Here is a 20,415-nt window from a genome sequence, read left to right on the forward strand (position 1 = left end):
CTCCATGGGAGACCCTCCCCCATGCATTACCTTGACTGGCCACTGGGTGTCACTTCTGTGCCTGCCAAGGGAAACATGCTATGTGCATTTCCCTGACTGGCCACTAGATGTCACTTCTGCTCCAAGGGAGACATACTCTGCATTACCCTGACTGGCCACCGGGTGTCACTGCTGCTTCATGGGAGATACAGTCTGTGCATTACCTCGACTGGCCACCGAGTGTCACTGCTGTGCCAAGGGAAACACCTTCTGTGCAATACCCTGACTGGCCACCAGGTGTCACTGCTGTGCCAAGAGAAACACATTCTGTGCATTTCCCTGACTGGCCACCGGGTGTCACTGCTGCTTCATGGGCGATACGCTCTGTGCATTTCCCTGACTGGCCACCTGGTGTCACTGCTGCTCCAAGAGAAACACCTTCTGTTCATTACCCCAACTGGCCACCAGGTGTCACTGCTATGCCAAGGGAAACATACTCTGTGCATTACCCTGATTGGCCACTGGGTGTCACTGTTCCTTCAAGGGAAACATACTCTCTGCAATTCCCTGACTAGCCACCGGGTGTCACTGCTGCTCCATGGGAGACCCCCCCCCCCCCCATGCATTACCTTGACTGGCCACTGGATATCACTGCTGCTCCAAGGGAGACATACTCTGCATTACCCTGACTGGCCACCGGGTGTCACTGCTGCTCCAAGAGAAACACATTCTGTGCCTTTCCCTGACTGGCCATCGGGTGTCACTGCTGTGCCAATGGAAACGTGCTCTGTGCATTACCGCGATTGACCACTGGGTGTCACTGCTGCTCCATGGGAGACCCCCCCCCCCCCCCATGCATTACCTTGACTGGCCACTGGATATCACTGCTGCTCCAAGGGAGACATACTCTGCATTACCCTGACTGGCCACCGGGTGTCACTGCTGCTCCAAGAGAAACACATTCTGTGCCTTTCCCTGACTGGCCATCGGGTGTCACTGCTGTGCCAATGGAAACGTGCTCTGTGCATTACCCCGATTGACCACTGGGTGTCACTGCTGTGCCAAGAGAAACACATTCTGTGCATTTCCCTGACTGGCCACCGGGTGTCACTGCTGCTTCATGGGCGATACGCTCTGTGCATTTCCCTGACTGGCCACCTGGTGTCACTGCTGCTCCAAGAGAAACACCTTCTGTTCATTACCCCAACTGGCCACCAGGTGTCACTGCTATGCCAAGGGAAACATACTCTGTGCATTACCCTGATTGGCCACTGGGTGTCACTGTTCCTTCAAGGGAAACATACTCTCTGCAATTCCCTGACTAGCCACCGGGTGTCACTGCTGCTCCATGGGAGACCCCCCCCCCCCATGCATTACCTTGACTGGCCACTGGATATCACTGCTGCTCCAAGGGAGACATACTCTGCATTACCCTGACTGGCCACCGGGTGTCACTGCTGCTCCAAGAGAAACACATTCTGTGCCTTTCCCTGACTGGCCATCGGGTGTCACTGCTGTGCCAATGGAAACGTGCTCTGTGCATTACCCCGATTGACCACTGGGTGTCACTGCTGCTCCATGGGAGACCCCCCCCCCCCATGCATTACCTTGACTGGCCACTGGATATCACTGCTGCTCCAAGGGAGACATACTCTGCATTACCCTGACTGGCCACCGGGTGTCACTGCTGCTCCAAGAGAAACACATTCTGTGCCTTTCCCTGACTGGCCATCGGGTGTCACTGCTGTGCCAATGGAAACGTGCTCTGTGCATTACCCCGATTGACCACTGGGTGTCACTGCTGCTCCATGGGAAACAGACTCTGTGGAATACCCTGCCTGACCACTGGGTGTCACTGCTCCTCCAAGGGAACCACTGTCTGTGCATCGTCCCGACTGGCCACTAGGTGTCACTGCTGGTCCAATGGAACACCTGTGCATTACCCTGAGTGACCACCGGGTGTGTCACTGCTGCTCCAAAGAAATGTGCTCAGTGCATTACCCTGACTGACCACCGGGTGTCACTGTCGCTGCAACGGCAACACACTCTGTGCATTACCCCAACTGGCCGCCAGGTGTCACTGCTCCTCCATGGGAGAGACACACTTTTCATTAGCCAACCTGGCTAGCTCTCTGGCCGCCCAGCTCTGATGACAGTGCCACCAGCAGCAGCAGTGCAGAAGTCCTCACTTAACTATGCGCTGCCCAAAGCAGGCAGAGGGTTCAGGGTGCCCCACAGCAACCCAAACAGACCCACTCTGCCCCAGGCTCCTGGGCCTGCCGCCCGTGGTTGATGCTCCCTGAGGGCTCTGCGAGAGCCAGGTTCCCCCACCCGGGTGGCTCTTGGGGGCTGCAAGCAGTCAAAGGGCGGCGGGAAGCTGAGAGGCAGCCGCATCCCCAGGGCCAAGAGCAGCAGCAGGAGAAGGAGACAGGGGAGCACCCCAGCTGCCCATACCACGGCACAGCCAGCGCATCAGTCACCCCCCACTGGCTGGCTCCAGCCGCCAACCTGGCCAGGAGGAGGGCAATGGGGGGATGGGGCAGGAGGCAGGGCTGGCACTTAAGAGGAGCAGGGAGCAGAGCCATAGAGATGGATGGGGCCTTGTGGCAAGGGGGGGTCAGCCCCCCCAATTTTCTGTCTAGCCTACCTCAGCCCCCCCACAGGGAAGAGGATGGTGCCACCCATGGAGGGGGGAAATTGGGGTTTGAGGGTTTAGAGTTTGGATTACGGGGTCAGAGTCTAGGGGTTGGATTAGCATAAGGGGGAGTTAGGTTTAGGGTGTGGATTAGGTTTGGAAAGGGCTAGGGGTTGAGAGGGAGAGTCAGGGCCGCCCGGGGGGGGGCAAGTGGGGCAATTTGCCCCAGGTCTCGCAGGGGCCCCCACGAGAATATAGTATTGCAACTTTTTTTTATGGAAGGGGCCCCCAAAATTGCTTTTCCCCAGCCCTGGGGAGAGTTAGATTAGAGAAGGGGAGGGGTATGTTCTGGGAGGCAGGGTTGAGGGTTAGAGGGTTGTGTTTAATGCGAGGGTTAGGATTAGCTTTAGAGATTAGATTGGGTAAGAGTTTGGGTTCAAAGGTGGGTTAGAGTTAAGGGGTTAGGGTTATAGTCAGGGTGGGGGTTATGATATAATAGGGTGATGATCAGGGTTAGTTGAAGGGTTAGGGTGCAGGGGCCAGGGTTGGGTTGCCTAGGGTGAAGGGAGGGGTCAGGGTTTAGGGTTGGGTTGTGGTGGGGGATAGGGTCAAAGGTTAGGGGGAGGAGTTGGGTTAGAGTACTGGGGAACAGGAGTTAGGGTTTGGGATTAGGGTTAGCAGGTGAGGGCTCAGGGTTTGTCTTTTTTGCTCTTCTAATTGCTTGAATTGACCATTCTGTATCAATTTCCTGTAAATGTAGTTTAATTCCTTTTATTGACTTTTCAAAAACATTAGTTTAATTATTATTATTATAACATCACCTATGTTTTTATTGTGAAATAGTAAATTACAGGTTTTAATACTCATGGGTTTTTTTGTTTTTTAATGTCAGGCTATTATTTGTGATCATACCACTTGAATGCTGCCTGATTTCCTTGGTTGCCTCAGCCCGGGTCCAGAAGTAGCAATTTGTGACGGATGGTGTCTGCCCTGTCACAGTTTCCTACCCCATGAAATCTCTATATTAAATTTGGATCTCAATAAAACAAATGTTTTCTAACTTAGAAAAATGTATTGTTTGAAATTGGGACACATGAAATGAGTTTTCTAACAGATTTCCCAGAAGTAGCACACTGTGACAATGCATACCCCATCTGCCACAAATCGCTACTCCTAGACCCAGGGCTGGTGAATTGCATGAGGACAGCAAAAACGTGCTATGTAGATGTCAGTAACTGCAACTGGTAGGAAATTGGGGCAGGGAGCAATTTGTAATAGTACGTCCTGACACTACAGCGGAGATACTGGGATGTTTCCCCCCACCAGACATCAGGCTCTCCACCTTAGGGTCAGTGGCTGCCAGGGCAGCTGGGGGCTGGTCTTGGTCTCTGTGATGAGCAGGCTACGCTGGGTGCAGGAGAGGGTGAGATCTGGGGCAGGTCGTTCAGCAGCCAGGAACCCACGTGCTTGTCCGTCCCTGAGCAGCTGAGGAGCACAGTGTGCAGCTAGTCCATGCACCTGCTGTAGCGCTGCTCTGTGGCCAGGCTCTGCTTGGTGGTAGCTGCAAGAGATGGGTCAGCATCAAAAACAGCACAGCAAATGGGGAGCCAGGAGCTGCTGTAGCAATCAGCCATCAGCCAAACCCACAAACCTTTCAGCCTGCAGCATCACCATCTGTCCTCCATGTGCCACACACACCTCTCCATCCCTCCTCTGTATGCCAGAGGCACTCATCTATCCATCTCCAGACATCTCTGTTTCTCTCTGATTTTCCATGCAGCACCCAACACAATGAGGCCCGGACCTGAGTGAGGCTTTTGGGTGCTGCAGTAGTGGAGCTGTAGGGTGACAGTGCATCTCTGGGCATCTACTCTCAGCCCCTTTTCTCTTGAGCCCGAAGCCATGACTCTGAGTTCACACCTCTCAGGCCCAGACCCCATAGCCCCGAAGATACTCAACCAACCACTTGTGCTCTGTGATCCCGTTACAGCAACAAGGATCTCCCCAAAGTCCCCATGAAGAGGAGGAGGAGTGACACCTTGAGCCTAGAAGGCAGCATGAACTCTCCTCAGCATGGCATTGACCATCCCTGGGGCAGACAGATCCTATATGACCCATAAGTGACCACGGTGGGCAAGAGAGTGCATCCCACTGAGCCTGATAGGAGGTGTTGACCGTCCCTCTGGGTTGCATTGGGGCAGACAGACCCTCCCCCGAGATAGATCCTCCCCAATCCATGGGAGACTACAGGGTGCCAGGGAGTCATTACCCAGGGTGTTGCTCTGTTGCAGGCTCTCCATGTGCTACACCGTGATTTCCAGCACGTCAACTTTCTGCAGCTTGGATTGCTGTAAGGAGTGGAGGGAGGCACCGTTAATGAGTGATGGTAGGTACAAGGATTTGGGGACTCAAGGTGCTGGGGTGTCGCAGGTGGGACAGTGCCATGTGTATCCGTCCCTCCCCCTCCCCCCCATTTGGGCAGTGACCCCTGGTTGCTATTTCACACTTAAATAAAATTACCCTGTGATAAACAGTGGCATTTGGCTCTTTTCTTAAACACAAAGCATTCTTCATCAGAAATTTACAACCCTCACCTTGCCCAGCACCTGCCCAAGCCGGCGCAGTCACTCATGACAGCAAATACCCCAGAACATACAGACCCAAAGGGCAGCAGCTTTAATGTGAAGCAATGAGATGCCGCCTAGAGAACCTAGTGTGGGGCTGTGGGGAAGTAGATAAATTGCAACTAACTACAATGGGGAAAATCATAATCCACCAGGGAGAAAAACTGACTCTGCTAGGAAATCAAACCAGCTCCAGCAAGCCTGGGATTTCCAGCAATTCAGGATTGGAACAAGAATTCTCCACTTCCCTTCATTGTCTGGCAATTTCCAGGGAAGGGTAAGGTTAGAGAGCCCTCCACAAATGGATAATTCCCAGCCCACTGTGACCAAATGCACCCCTGTATTCACACCCTACACACTATTGTAACAATCTTTGGACAAAATATGCCTTGTGAGGTAGCATTTGAAACTCAGTGATCAATACTATCTTGGTGAAATGGCTGTAGCAACAGTGTGTAAAGTTATGAAATTCCACCTATGGGGTATTAAAAGCACAAGTTCCAATTCATGTAGCCTGATTAGATGGAACTGGTCAAGCACACTTGTCCTAAAGAAAGGGATGTGCGTTTGCCTCAATTTGCATTTCAGCTGTAAACAGATTCCACAGAGGACAAGAGGGGGAAGAAAGAAGCAGTATACACAGATGAACAGAAACAGCACAAAGCCTCCTTCTTCCACCAAACTCCATGTCTCCTTGCTCTCAGCAAGAAAGAACTTTACCTAAGGTGAACACTCAGGAAAATGTTTTTCAAATGGTGACCGAGCTATAAAAGTGAAGGGCAAAAACACCCAAGTTCTCTCTCCCTCCCCATCTCCCTTTCACTTAAGATGATCAGAGAAACAGCTGCTGGACCCTGGAAGCAGATCCTGGCCTGAGAGTTTGGGCAGCAATATTACTGGAACCTGTGGGAAGGGACTTCTCAAGCCTAGTTTGTTAAGTTTAGAAAGCATTTTATCTTTATTTTTTCTTGTAACCATTTCTTCTTTAATGCCTTATTACTTTTGTTCACTTAAAACCTCTCTATGTAGTTAAATAAACTTGTTTTATTCTTGAACCAAATCCAGTGTTGTGAACTGTAAATGGAATTATCCACAAGGTGGCAGACTTTTGTATATTGACCTCCTAGAGGTACAGCAGACCTAATCTATCTGGCCTGTCCAGGAGAGGGCTGGACAGTGCACAACACGTTTTTGGGGTAAAATTCAGGACAGGGAGTGTGTTGGGGTCACCCTGCATGTGGTAGCCCAGGTCTGATGGAAGCCAAAGTGTGACTGGTGAGTGCTGACAAGCTCTGGGATCAGAGTCGTAGCCATACACAGACACTTGGGGGGGGGGAAGGGGGGAGCATCACGCTGACAGGCTGTTTGTGAGCTACCCAAGTCAGAGCTATAACAGAGAAGCACGGTGAGGCACCCCCCCGTTGCAGGTCAAGTGACATAGCCCCATACTGGTCAGGATTACAGCCTGGAACATCATACCTGGGCCACAGCAAGAGCCCCCCCCCAGCTGTTGTAGTGTTATAAAACACTCCCCAGCAGAATCTGTTACTTTGCTGTTGAGGATGCTGGAGCAAGCTGACCATGTACAGTAACAGGGGCAAAAGGAAGGTGGGGTGGGCGGGGAAGGTCTAGACAAGGCTGCTCTTCCCTCCCTGAAATGATGTAGTGAGTTTCTGACACCTTCCCTCTCCCCCCCATACACCCTGCTCTTTAAATACTCACAGTCTTCATTCAGGTGTTTACATACAAGTGACATCTGCACAGCGATGTTCATAAATTGGTCTGCTCAGCTGTTCCGATTCCCTGAACTGGCCACCCTTTCCCATTACCTCCAGGAAATGGAGTTTCATCCTTTTAATTTTTTACTTTTCAAGAAACCTTCATATCTTCTTATAACACTTCCTAGGGTTTTATTGTGACTCATTTACCATATTTAATACATTATTAAAAAACAAAACATCATCAAGTCTATTTTTATGATCACATGACTTCACTGGTGCTTGAATTGCTGGTTGGCCAGAATGGCTACCTCTAGACCAAGGGAGGGGTGGACAGCCGTTGCTCCTGTGAAACCTCTTTTTAAAATTTACACACAAGTAAAACAAGATTTTGCTAATTTAGAAAAAAATGTATTAAAATAGTGATTTCACACAAGTTGAAACCTAAGTTCCCTCTAAGCTGCGCAGCAACATATTAAGCACTGTGCAGGCACTCAGGGCTGTGGTGCGGAGACATGCCTCTCCCCCAGCCCCGGACCTGCTGCGGCCAGGGAAGAGGCACCTATCCTGTGGCCCCAGCCCTGGAGCTGCCGCATTAGGGAGAGGTGCCTCTCCCCCCAGCCCAGGTGCTGCTGCGGGGAGTCCTCTCCTCCCCTTCCTGTAGTCCCAGGGTAGCCTGGACCCCAAACCCCTCATCCCCAGCCCTGAGACCACACCCCCAGATGGAGCCCTCACCCCCTCACACCTCACTCTGCCCCAGCCCTGAGCCCCGTCCCACACTCCGAACGCCTCGGCCCCACACCCGCCACATGAATTTTGTTACGTGCACCAATATGGAGGTAATGTGTGACACATCACCTCCATATTGGTGCACATAACAAAATTCCTTCCACACATGAGTGGGAAACATTAGAGGCAACACTGGTTGAATCTCTGACAAAGTCCAACCCATCTGTCACAACTCCCTTTCCCATAGACCCAGGAATGGGAAATTGTGGGTGTAGCAAATGGTGACAGGGCAGTCCTCCGCCCTCAACCCTCTCCGTTCCACCTTTAGCATTACAACCAAAAAGCACCCCTTGCAACAGCACCCAAAATAATCACTCTGCGCAGCAGACGCTGGCCTCTCCCCAGCCGTAATCTCACGGAGTCCCGTACCCAACGAGGAAGCACACGGCCTGTGAAGAATACTACAGCGAGCACAGATGAGCAATTCAAAGCACTGACTGCTTACTCACAGCCAGTTATGCGAGAGTCAGAAAGCTGAGGACTGTTCATGTCTGCTTACAAGGATGTCCAGTCTGCTCATGTCCACTTCTGCCACTTTCTCCTCGGGCTGGGGCTCCTGGAAAATTCCTCTGGAAGCGCAGCTGCAAAAGCCAAGCATGAGCCATCACTACACAAAGCTCTATTGGTGCTTCAAAGCTTGCCCTCATCCTGGCCTCGCTCTCCAATGCCATCTACGTCGGCCCCACTTGATGAACAGAGACCGAGTTAACATCGACAGTCACAGCCCTGCATGATTTTCATCCCCTCCTACTTCTCCATGGCTCCCGAGACATAGCCTGTGGGGATGCACACATAGCACGTCTGCCAGTGTCCTACGAAGGGAGATGGCGAGAGGAAAGGAGAGGAGAGTGAGAAAGTTGGCCAACATACTGGAGAAGAGAGAGAGAGAGAGACAGACAGATATAAAGACATGGGAGGAAGGCAAGCAACTCACCACCTGGAGTCATCCTCCTAGATGCATCCTTCCGCTGCGTAGGAGACACCGCTCCTGGCCAGAGAAATGAGCAGACCCTGAAAATGGGGACCTTGTCTCTCTCATAAGCACAGCTGGTCAGGAACCATTTCTTACAAACCCAACCCCAGCTAACGGGGCGTCCCTACCTGGAGCCCTCACCAAACCAGACACTTATCTCACTGACAGTAGCGACTGCTCCACTGCTAAATGGTCGGCTCCTGACTTGCATCAACAATGTTCGCGGGCTCACCGCTCTCGCTCGCTTTCCAACCAACGAGGGGAGTAACCTCTGACGTTTGATTTCTTTTCCCTTGGTACTAAACCCGGCACAAGGAGGAAAAACAAATAACGTTATCATTTCAGTGGGCAACGTCGCATAGGCTATTCTTTTTGCCTCTCCCACATGGCGGAGCTCCGCCCCAAAACTCACCCCTCCCCCCATTTTAGTTTAGCATTACCACTAAAAAGCAGCCCTTTCAACGGCACTCGAAATAATCACTCTGCGCAGCAGACTCTGGCCCCTCCCCAGCCTAAATCTTACAGAGTCTTGTACCCAACGAGGAAGCACACGGCCTGTGAAGAATACTACAGCGAGCACAGATGAGGAATTCAGACCATTGACCGCTTACTCACAGCCAGTTATGCGGGAGTCAGAAAGCTGAGGACAGTTTATGTCTGCTCACAAGGATGTCCGGTCTGCTCATGTCCACTTCTGCCACTTTCTCCTCGGGCTAGGGCTCTTGGAAAATTCCTCTGGAAGCGCAGCTGCAAAAGCCAAGCATGAGCCAGCACTACTTAAAGCTCTATTTGTTGCTTCAAACCTTGCCCTCATCCTGGCCTCCCTCTCCAATCCCATCTACATCAGCCCCACTCGACCAACAGAGACCGAGTTAACACCGACAGTCACCGCTCCACTCTCGCACCCACTCCCATGCATGATTTTCGTCCCCTCCTACTTCTCCATGGCTCCCGAGACAAAGCCTGTAGGGATGCACACGTAGCACGCCTGCCCGTGTCTTACGAAGGGAGACAACACGAGGAAAGGCAAGGACAGACAGAGAGAGCTAGAGGGTGTGTGTTGGCCAACGTACTAGAGAAGAGAGAGAAAGGAAAACATCGGAGGAAATCAAGCACTCACCACCTGGAGTCATCCTCCTGGATGCAACTTTCTGCTGCGGAGGAGACACCGTTCCTGACCAGAGAAATGAGCAACCTCTCAAAATAGGGACCTTTTCTCCCTCGTGACCACAGCTAGTCAGGAACCTTTTCACACAAACCCAGCCCTACCGTACTGGGCTTCCCTACCTGGACTCAGGTTGGGCGTGAGCAGAGCGCTCATGAAACCAGACACTTATCTCACTGACAGCGGCGTCTCCTCGGCTCCCAGATGGATGGCTTTTGCGTGGCATCAACAATGCTCACGGTCTCGTCGCTCTGGCTCGCTTTCCATCACATGAGGGCAGTAGACTCTGACGCGTGACTTCGTTTCCCTTGGTACTAAACCCAGCGGGAGGAGGGAACGAAAAAAATTAGCATCTTCATCTGCAATGTCGCGTGGTCTCCTTCATTTCACATCTCCCATATCCCACGGTTCCACACTCAACCCATCTCCCATTACTACGTTACAACTGCAACTAGAAGGCACCCATTGTAATGGCACCCAAAATACTCACTTTGCTCAGGAGACTCTTGTCCCTTCCCCAGCCTTAATCTCAGAGCCTCGTGATTAACGAGGAAGCACACGGCCTGTGAAGAAAACTACAGCGAGTACAGACGAGGAATTCAAAGCACTGACCTCTTACTCACAGCCAGCGATGCAGAAGGCAGAAACATGCGGACTATTCATGTCTCCTTAGAAGGATGTTCAGGCTGCTCAGGTCCACTTCCGCCATATTCTTGTGCAGCTAGGGCTCCTGAACGATTCCTCTGCAAACTAATAAAGCCAAGCAAGAACTATCACTACACAGAGCTCTATTGGTGCTGGAAATCTTGCCCTCATCGCTGCCTCCCTCTCCAATCCCATCTACATCGGCTCCGCTCAATGAACACAGACCGAGTTAACACCGACAGTCACAGCCCTGCCTGGTTTTTGCCCCCTCCTACTTCTCCATGGCTCCCAAGACCTGGCTTGTGGGGATGCACACCTAGCACGCATGCCCATGTCCTACAAAGGGAGACGGCATGAGGACAGGAGAGGAAAGAGAGTGAGAAAGTTGGCCAACACACAAGAGGAGAGAGAAAGAGAGAGAAAAAATGGGAGGAAAGCAAGCAACTGACCACCTGGAGTCATCCTCCTGAATCCAACCTTCCGTTGCGGAGGAGACACCGTTCCTGACCAGAGAAATGAGCAACCTCTGAAAATAGGGACCTTTTCTCCCCCGTAACCACAGCTAGTCAGGAACCTTTTCATAGAAACCCAGCCCTAGCTTAGTGGGCTTCCCAACCTGGACTCAGGTTGGGCGTGAGCAAAGCCCTCACCAAACCAGACACTTCTCACTGACAGAGGCGTCTCCTCGGCTTTCAGATAGACGGCTTTTGCGTGGCATCAACCATGCTCAGAGTCTCGACGCTCTCGCTCGCTTTCCATCGCATGAGGGCAGCACACTCTGACGCGTGACTTCGTTTCTCTTGGTACTAAACCCAGCGGGAGGAGGGAATGAAAAAAATTAGCATCTTCATCTGCAATGTCGCGTGGTCTCCTTCATTTCACATCTCCCATATCCCACGGTTCCACCCTCAACCCATCTCCCATTACTACGTTACAACTGCAACTAGAAGGCACCCATTGTAATGGCACCCAAAATACTCACTTTGCTCAGGAGACTCTTGTCCCTTCCCCAGCCTTAATCTCAGAGCCTCGTGATTAACGAGGAAGCACACGGCCTGTGAAGAAAACTACAGCGAGTACAGACGAGGAATTCAAAGCACTGACCTCTTACTCACAGCCAGCGATGCAGAAGGCAGAAACATGAGGACTATTCATGTCTCCTTAGAAGGATGTTCAGGCTGCTCAGGTCCACTTCCGCCATATTCTTGTGCAGCTAGGGCTCCTGAACGATTCCTCTGCAAACTAATAAAGCCAAGCAAGAACTATCACTACACAGAGCTCTATTGGTGCTGGAAATCTTGCCCTCATCGCGGCCTCCCTCTCCAATCCCATCTACATCGGCCCCGCTCAATGAACACAGACCGAGTTAACACCGACAGTCACAGCCCTGCCTGGTTTTTGCCCCCTCCTACTTTTCCATGGCTCCCAAGACCTGGCTTGTGGGGATGCACACCTAGCACGCATGCCCATGTCCTACAAAGGGAGACGGCATGAGGACAGGAGAGGAAAGAGAGTGAGAAAGTTGGCCAACACACAAGAGGAGAGAGAAAGAGAGAAAAAATGGGAGGAAAGCAAGCAACTGACCACCTGGAGTCATCCTCCTGAATCCAACCTTCCGCAGCGGAGGAGACACCGTTCCTGACCAGAGAAATGAGCAACCTCTGAAAATAGGGACCTTTTCTCCCCCGTAACCACAGCTAGTCAGGAACCTTTTCATAGAAACCCAGCTCTAGCTTAGGGGGCTTCCCAACCTGGACTCAGGTTGGGCGTGAGCAAAGCCCTCACCAAACCAGACACTTATCTCACTGACAGAGGCGTCTCCTCGGCTTTCAGATAGACGGCTTTTGCGTGGCATCAACAATGCTCAGAGTCTCGACGCTCTCGCTCGCTTTCCATCGCATGAGGGCAGTAGACTCTGACGCGTGACTTCGTTTCTCTTGGTACTAAACCCAGCGGGAGGAGGGAACGAAAAAAATTAGCATCTTCATCTGCAATGTCGCGTGGTCTCCTTCATTTCACATCTCCCATATCCCACGGTTCCACCCTCAACCCATCTCCCATTACTACGTTACAACTGCAACTAGAAGGCACCCATTGTAATGGCACCCAAAATACTCACTTTGCTCAGGAGACTCTTGTCCCTTCCCCAGCCTTAATCTCAGAGCCTCGTGATTAATGAGGAAGCACACGGCCTGTGAAGAAAACTACAGCGAGTACAGACGAGGAATTCAAAGCACTGACCTCTTACTCACAGCCAGCGATGCAGAAGGCAGAAACATGAGGACTATTCATGTCTCCTTAGAAGGATGTTCAGGCTGCTCAGGTCCACTTTCGCCATATTCTTGTGCAGCTAGGGCTCCTGAACGATTCCTCTGCAAACTAATAAAGCCAAGCAAGAACTATCACTACACAGAGCTCTATTGGTGCTGGAAATCTTGCCCTCATCGCTGCCTCCCTCTCCAATCCCATCTACATCGGCCCCGCTCAATGAACACAGACCGAGTTAACACCGACAGTCACAGCCCTGCCTGGTTTTCGCCCCCTCCTACTTCTCCATGGCTCCCAAGACCTGGCTTGTGGGGATGCACACCTAGCACGCATGCCCATGTCCTACAAAGGGAGACGGCATGAGGACAGGAGAGGAAAGAGAGTGAGAAAGTTGGCCAACACACAAGAGGAGAGAGAAAGAGAGAGAAAAAATGGGAGGAAAGCAAGCAACTGACCACCTGGAGTCATCCTCCTGAATCCAACCTTCCGCTGCAGAGGAGACACCGTTCCTGACCAGAGAAATGAGCAACCTCTGAAAATAGGGACCTTTTCTCCCCCGTAACCACAGCTAGTCAGGAACCTTTTCATAGAAACCCAGCCCTAGCTTAGTGGGCTTCCCAACCTGGACTCAGGTTGGGCGTGAGCAAAGCCCTCACCAAACCAGACACTTATCTCACTGACAGAGGCGTCTCCTCGGCTTTCAGATAGACGGCTTTTGCGTGGCATCAACAACGCTCAGAGTCTCGACGCTCTCGCTCGCTTTCCATCGCATGAGGGCAGTAGACTCTGACGCGTGACTTCGTTTCTCTTGGTACTAAACCCAGCGGGAGGAGGGAACGAAAAAAATTAGCATCTTCATCTGCAATGTCGCGTGGTCTCCTTCATTTCACATCTCCCATATCCCACGGTTCCACCCTCAACCCATCTCCCATTACTACGTTACAACTGCAACTAGAAGGCACCCATTGTAATGGCACCCAAAATACTCACTTTGCTCAGGAGACTCTTGTCCCTTCCCCAGCCTTAATCTCAGAGCCTCGTGATTAACGAGGAAGCACACGGCCTGTGAAGAAAACTACAGCGAGTACAGACGAGGAATTCAAAGCACTGACCTCTTACTCACAGCCAGCGATGCAGAAGGCAGAAACATGAGGACTATTCATGTCTCCTTAGAAGGATGTTCAGGCTGCTCAGGTCCACTTCCGCCATATTCTTGTGCAGCTAGGGCTCCTGAACGATTCCTCTGCAAACTAATAAAGCCAAGCAAGAACTATCACTACACAGAGCTGTACTGGTGCTGGAAATCTTGCCCTCATCGCTGCCTCCCTCTCCAATCCCATCTACATCGGCCCCGCTCAATGAACACAGACCGAGTTAACACCGACAGTCACGGCCCTGCCTGGTTTTTGCCCCCTCCTACTTTTCCATGGCTCCCAAGACCTGGCTTGTGGGGATGCACACCTAGCACGCATGCCCATGTCCTACAAAGGGAGACGGCATGAGGACAGGAGAGGAAAGAGAGTGAGAAAGTTGGCCAACACACAAGAGGAGAGAGAAAGAGAGAGAAAAAATGGGAGGAAAGCAAGCAACTGACCACCTGGAGTCATCCTCCTGAATCCAACCTTCCGCTGCGGAGGAGACACCGTTCCTGACCAGAGAAATGAGCAACCTCTGAAAATAGGGACCTTTTCTCCCCCGTAACCACAGCTAGTCAGGAACCTTTTCATAGAAACCCAGCTCTAGCTTAGTGGGCTTCCCAACCTGGACTCAGGTTGGGCGTGAGCAAAGCCCTCACCAAACCAGACACTTATCTCACTGACAGAGGCGTCTCCTCGGCTTTCAGATAGACGGCTTTTGCGTGGCATCAACAATGCTCAGAGTCTCGACGCTCTCGCTCGCTTTCCATCGCATGAGGGCAGTAGACTCTGACGCGTGACTTCGTTTCTCTTGGTACTAAACCCAGCGGGAGGAGGGAACGAAAAAAATTAGCATCTTCATCTGCAATGTCGCGTGGTCTCCTTCATTTCACATCTCCCATATCCCACGGTTCCACCCCCAACCCATCTCCCATTACTACGTTACAACTGCAACTAGAAGGCACCCATTGTAATGGCACCCAAAATACTCACTTTGCTCAGGAGACTCTTGTCCCTTCCCCAGCCTTAATCTCAGAGCCTCGTGATTAACGAGGAAGCACACGGCCTGTGAAGAAAACTACAGCGAGTACAGACGAGGAATTCAAAGCACTGACCTCTTACTCACAGCCAGCGATGCAGAAGGCAGAAACATGAGGACTATTCATGTCTCCTTAGAAGGATGTTCAGGCTGCTCAGGTCCACTTCCGCCATATTCTTGTGCAGCTAGGGCTCCTGAACGATTCCTCTGCAAACTAATAAAGCCAAGCAAGAACTATCACTACACAGAGCTCTATTGGTGCTGGAAATCTTGCCCTCATCGCTGCCTCCCTCTCCAATCCCATCTACATCGGCCCCGCTCAATGAACACAGACCGAGTTAACACCGACAGTCACAGCCCTGCCTGGTTTTCGCCCCCTCCTACTTTTCCATGGCTCCCAAGACCTGGCTTGTGGGGATGCACACCTAGCACGCATGCCCATGTCCTACAAAGGGAGACAGCATGAGGACAGGAGAGGAAAGAGAGTGAGAAAGTTGGCCAACACACAAGAGGAGAGAGAAAGAGAGAGAAAAAATGGGAGGAAAGCAAGCAACTGACCACCTGGAGTCATCCTCCTGAATCCAACCTTCCGCTGCGGAGGAGACACCGTTCCTGACCAGAGAAATGAGCAACCTCTGAAAATAGGGACCTTTTCTCCCCCGTAACCACAGCTAGTCAGGAACCTTTTCATAGAAACCCAGCCCTAGCTTAGTGGGCTTCCCAACCTGGACTCAGGTTGGGCGTGAGCAAAGCCCTCACCAAACCAGACACTTATCTCACTGACAGAGGCGTCTCCTCGGCTTTCAGATAGACGGCTTTTGCGTGGCATCAACAACGCTCAGAGTCTCGACGCTCTCGCTCGCTTTCCATCGCATGAGGGCAGTAGACTCTGACGCGTGACTTCGTTTCTCTTGGTACTAAACCCAGCGGGAGGAGGGAACGAAAAAAATTAGCATCTTCATCTGCAATGTCGCGTGGTCTCCTTCATTTCACATCTCCCATATCCCACGGTTCCACCCTCAACCCATCTCCCATTACTACGTTACAACTGCAACTAGAAGGCACCCATTGTAATGGCACCCAAAATACTCACTTTGCTCAGGAGACTCTTGTCCCTTCCCCAGCCTTAATCTCAGAGCCTCGTGATTAACGAGGAAGCACACGGCCTGTGAAGAAAACTACAGCGAGTACAGACGAGGAATTCAAAGCACTGACCTCTTACTCACAGCCAGCGATGCAGAAGGCAGAAACATGAGGACTATTCATGTCTCCTTAGAAGGATGTTCAGGCTGCTCAGGTCCACTTCCGCCATATTCTTGTGCAGCTAGGGCTCCTGAACGATTCCTCTGCAAACTAATAAAGCCAAGCAAGAACTATCACTACACAGAGCTCTATTGGTGCTGGAAATCTTGCCCTCATCGCTGCCTCCCTCTCCAATCCCATCTACATCGGCCCCGCTCAATGAACACAGACCGAGTTAACACCGACAGTCACAGCCCTGCCTGGTTTTTGCCCCCTCCTACTTTTCCATGGCTCCCAAGACCTGGCTTGTGGGGATGCACACCTAGCACGCATGCCCATGTCCTACAAAGGGAGACGGCATGAGGACAGGAGAGGAAAGAGAGTGAGAAAGTTGGCCAACACACAAGAGGAGAGAGAAAGAGAGAGAAAAAATGGGAGGAAAGCAAGCAACTGACCACCTGGAGTCATCCTCCTGAATCCAACCTTCCGCTGCGGAGGAGACACCGTTCCTGACCAGAGAAATGAGCAACCTCTGAAAATAGGGACCTTTTCTCCCCCGTAACCACAGCTAGTCAGGAACCTTTTCATAGAAACCCAGCTCTAGCTTAGTGGGCTTCCCAACCTGGACTCAGGTTGGGCGTGAGCAAAGCCCTCACCAAACCAGACACTTATCTCACTGACAGAGGCGTCTCCTCGGCTTTCAGATAGACTGCTTTTGCGTGGCATCAACAATGCTCAGAGTCTCGACGCTCTCGCTCGCTTTCCATCGCATGAGGGCAGTAGACTCTGACGCGTGACTTCGTTTCTCTTGGTACTAAACCCAGCGGGAGGAGGGAACGAAAAAAATTAGCATCTTCATCTGCAATGTCGCGTGGTCTCCTTCATTTCACATCTCCCATATCCCACGGTTCCACCCTCAACCCATCTCCCATTACTACGTTACAACTGCAACTAGAAGGCACCCATTGTAATGGCACCCAAAATACTCACTTTGCTCAGGAGACTCTTGTCCCTTCCCCAGCCTTAATCTCAGAGCCTCGTGATTAACGAGGAAGCACACGGCCTGTGAAGAAAACTACAGCGAGTACAGACGAGGAATTCAAAGCACTGACCTCTTACTCACAGCCAGCGATGCAGAAGGCAGAAACATGCGGACTATTCATGTCTCCTTAGAAGGATGTTCAGGCTGCTCAGGTCCACTTCCGCCATATTCTTGTGCAGCTAGGGCTCCTGAACGATTCCTCTGCAAACTAATAAAGCCAAGCAAGAACTATCACTACACAGAGCTCTATTGGTGCTGGAAATCTTGCCCTCATCGCGGCCTCCCTCTCCAATCCCATCTACATCGGCCCCGCTCAATGAACACAGACCGAGTTAACACAGACAGTCACAGCCCTGCCTGGTTTTCGCCCCCTCCTACTTCTCCATGGCTCCCAAGACCTGGCTTGTGGGGATGCACACCTAGCACGCATGCCCATGTCCTACAAAGGGAGACGGCATGAGGACAGGAGAGGAAAGAAAGTGAGAAAGTTGGCCAACACACAAGAGGAGAGAGAAAGAGAGAGAAAAAAATGGGAGGAAAGCAAGCAACTGACCACCTGGAGTCATCCTCCTGAATCCAACCTTCCGCTGCGGAGGAGACACCGTTCCTGACCAGAGAAATGAGCAACCTCTGAAAATAGGGACCTTTTCTCCCCCGTAACCACAGCTAGTCAGGAACCTTTTCATAGAAACCCAGCTCTAGCTTAGTGGGCTTCCCAACCTGGACTCAGGTTGGGCGTGAGCAAAGCCCTCACCAAACCAGACACTTATCTCACTGACAGAGGCGTCTCCTCGGCTTTCAGATAGACGGCTTTTGCGTGGCATCAACAACGCTCAGAGTCTCGACGCTCTCGCTCGCTTTCCATCGCATGAGGGCAGTAGACTCTGACGCGTGACTTCGTTTCTCTTGGTACTAAACCCAGCGGGAGGAGGGAACGAAAAAAATTAGCATCTTCATCTGCAATGTCGCGTGGTCTCCTTCATTTCACATCTCCCATATCCCACGGTTCCACCCTCAACCCATCTCCCATTACTACGTTACAACTGCAACTAGAAGGCACCCATTGTAATGGCACCCAAAATACTCACTTTGCTCAGGAGACTCTTGTCCCTTCCCCAGCCTTAATCTCAGAGCCTCGTGATTAACGAGGAAGCACACGGCCTGTGAAGAAAACTACAGCGAGTACAGACGAGGAATTCAAAGCACTGACCTCTTACTCACAGCCAGCGATGCAGAAGGCAGAAACATGAGGACTATTCATGTCTCCTTAGAAGGATGTTCAGGCTGCTCAGGTCCACTTCCGCCATATTCTTGTGCAGCTAGGGCTCCTGAACGATTCCTCTGCAAACTAATAAAGCCAAGCAAGAACTATCACTACACAGAGCTCTATTGGTGCTGGAAATCTTGCCCTCATCGCTGCCTCCCTCTCCAATCCCATCTACATCGGCCCCGCTCAATGAACACAGACCGAGTTAACACCGACAGTCACAGCCCTGCCTGGTTTTCGCCCCCTCCTACTTCTCCATGGCTCCCAAGACCTGGCTTGTGGGGATGCACACCTAGCACGCATGCCCATGTCCTACAAAGGGAGACGGCATGAGGACAGGAGAGGAAAGAGAGTGAGAAAGTTGGCCAACTCACAAGAGGAGAGAGAAAGAGAGAGAAAAAATGGGAGGAAAGCAAGCAACTGACCACCTGGAGTCATCCTCCTGAATCCAACCTTCCGCTGCGGAGGAGACACCGTTCCTGACCAGAGAAATGAGCAACCTCTGAAAATAGGGACCTTTTCTCCCCCGTAACCACAGCTAGTCAGGAACCTTTTCATAGAAACCCAGCTCTAGCTTAGTGGGCTTCCCAACCTGGACTCAGGTTGGGCGTGAGCAAAGCCCTCACCAAACCAGACACTTATCTCACTGACAGAGGCGTCTCCTCGGCTTTCAGATAGACTGCTTTTGCGTGGCATCAACAATGCTCAGAGTCTCGACGCTCTCGCTCGCTTTCCATCGCATGAGGGCAGTAGACTCTGACGCGTGACTTCGTTTCTCTTGGTACTAAACCCAGCGGGAGGAGGGAACGAAAAAAATTAGCATCTTCATCTGCAATGTCGCGTGGTCTCCTTCATTTCACATCTCCCATATCCCACGGTTCCACCCTCAACCCATCTCCCATTACTACGTTACAACTGCAACTAGAAGGCACCCATTGTAATGGCACCCAAAATACTCACTTTGCTCAGGAGACTCTTGTCCCTTCCCCAGCCTTAATCTCAGAGCCTCGTGATTAACGAGGAAGCACACGGCCTGTGAAGAAAACTACAGCGAGTACAGACGAGGAATTCAAAGCACTGACCTCTTACTCACAGCCAGCGATGCAGAAGGCAGAAACATGAGGACTATTCATGTCTCCTTAGAAGGATGTTCAGGCTGCTCAGGTCCACTTCCGCCATATTCTTGTGCAGCTAGGGCTCCTGAACGATTCCTCTGCAAACTAATAAAGCCAAGCAAGAACTATCACTACACAGAGCTCTATTGGTGCTGGAAATCTTGCCCTCATCGCGGCCTCCCTCTCCAATCCCATCTACATCGGCCCCGCTCAATGAACACAGACCGAGTTAACACCGACAGTCACAGCCCTGCCTGGTTTTCGCCCCCTCCTACTTCTCCATGGCTCCCAAGACCTGGCTTGTGGGGATGCACACCTAGCACGCATGCCCATGTCCTACAAAGGGAGACGGCATGAGGACAGGAGAGGAAAGAGAGTGAGAAAGTTGGCCAACACACAAGAGGAGAGAGAAAGAGAGAGAAAAAATGGGAGGAAAGCAAGCAACTGACCACCTGGAGTCATCCTCCTGAATCCAACCTTCCGCTGCAGAGGAGACACCGTTCCTGACCAGAGAAATGAGCAACCTCTGAAAATAGGGACCTTTTCTCCCCCGTAACCACAGCTAGTCAGGAACCTTTTCATAGAAACCCAGCCCTAGCTTAGTGGGCTTCCCAACCTGGACTCAGGTTGGGCGTGAGCAAAGCCCTCACCAAACCAGACTCTTATCTCACTGACAGAGGCGTCTCCTCGGCTTTCAGATAGACGGCTTTTGCGTGGCATCAACAACGCTCAGAGTCTCGACGCTCTCGCTCGCTTTCCATCGCATGAGGGCAGTAGA

This window comes from Emys orbicularis, chromosome 25 (assembly GCF_028017835.1).
Source record: "Emys orbicularis isolate rEmyOrb1 chromosome 25, rEmyOrb1.hap1, whole genome shotgun sequence".
Lineage (NCBI taxonomy): Eukaryota > Metazoa > Chordata > Testudines > Emydidae > Emys > Emys orbicularis.